The sequence below is a fragment of the Rhinolophus sinicus genome, chromosome 17, assembly GCF_057876585.1.
Source record: "Rhinolophus sinicus isolate RSI-liver-muscle chromosome 17, RSI-T2T, whole genome shotgun sequence".
Lineage (NCBI taxonomy): Eukaryota > Metazoa > Chordata > Mammalia > Chiroptera > Rhinolophidae > Rhinolophus > Rhinolophus sinicus.
The window spans coordinates 81,756,648-81,758,144 of NC_142517.1; the positions used below are offsets into that span (position 1 = coordinate 81,756,648).

General features: G+C 40.0%; 1 pseudogene; it reads right to left on the reverse strand.

Annotated features, from left to right (window-relative positions):
* Positions 1–244: 244 nt before the first annotated feature.
* LOC109461188 (olfactory receptor 5AC2-like) lies at positions 245–1,121 on the reverse strand (annotated as a pseudogene).
* Between the last annotated feature and the right edge of the window lie 376 nt (positions 1,122–1,497).

Here is a 1,497-nt window from a genome sequence, read left to right on the forward strand (position 1 = left end):
AGCCTTTCCTCCTGCTAGGAAGTTGCCACCACCCCCAGTACATAGCCTGTCCCTGTCCCAGCGATCTCGGCGACGATGAGGTCTGCAAGGCTTCCCTTGTGTAGGAATAAATATAAGGGCGTCTCCACTATATGCAAAACACAGAACTAGATATTGTCATTTATTTAAACAGGGAATAAAATGGAAATAATAATGAAAGTTTTCCTGAAAAATATTTATTTTGTTATCACTTTTCTCTGGACACCTAAAGCTTCCTGTTTCTTAAGCTATAAATACAGGGGTTTAGAAAGGGAGTTATAATTGTGTAGAACAGTGAATACATTTTATCCTGATATTGATCTGGGCCAGACCCAGGACGCACATACATGAAGAAGAGAGTGCCACAGAACAAGGAGACAGAGAGCCAGTGGGCACTGCACGTGGAGAAGGCTTTGCTCCTGCCCTTTTCAGACTTCTTTTTCAGGATGGCAAGAAGGACATGGGTGTAAGAGACTGTGATGGTCATAAAAGTGAAAGCTTGTATAAAAGCAAAAATGAAAAGCACCCGTGCATCCATAGATGGGTCAGGGCAAGAAATTGTGTATAATGGCAAGATTTCACAGTAGAAATGATGCAGAAGGTTAATCTCAATAATAGTCCTATATGAATTATAAGATGCAGAAAGCCAATTGCATATGACATACTTATCAGCCAAGTACAGCATCTATTGGACATCACCACGGATACAGCAAAGGGCTGCATATAGTTACATAATGGTCATAGGCTATCACTACCAGGAGGAAACATTCTGTGGTGGCACTGGAACAAAAAAAAAGACAGTATTGAGCCATGCACTCAAGGAGAGATATCATTTGACTCTTGTCAACGATGTTGACAAACATCCGGGGAGTCATAGTGGGTGAAGAACAAGCATCTGCAAAGGCTAAACTGCAAAGGAATAAGGACACGAGGATATGAAGATGGGGATCCCCCCGGATGAGCAAAATCAGTCCCAGGTTGCCCAGCATGGTGGTGAAGTAGATGACCAAGAACAGCAGGAACAGGGGGACCTGCAGCCCTGGACGATCTGTAAGTCCTGTGAGAACAAACTCAGTCACTAGTGTCTCGTTTGCCTCCATCATATCCACTCAGCCTTAACACTACAAAGAGAGAATAGGTAAAGAAAGTAATTGAGGTGCATGAAAACTGATACTGGATGGCAATGTCATGTTCCTCTATATCAGATGCCGCTTGCTAAAGAAATATGAAGCTATAGTGTTGCCCTTTACAAAAAGGCACCTAAGAATATTAGTTATATTGTAAATAAGTTTGAGAATTAGGGGATTTTTTTCAAAGTAGCTATATTTTAAAATATAAAATTACTTGAAGGTTGTAGACACCAGTTGACTTGGTTCAATCACTTGTCACTTGTAAATACCTTAAAATCGAATGTATTAACAGTGAAATATGTGGAATTAAGAAAAAATACATAATACATTTTGTATTAAAATCTCTTAA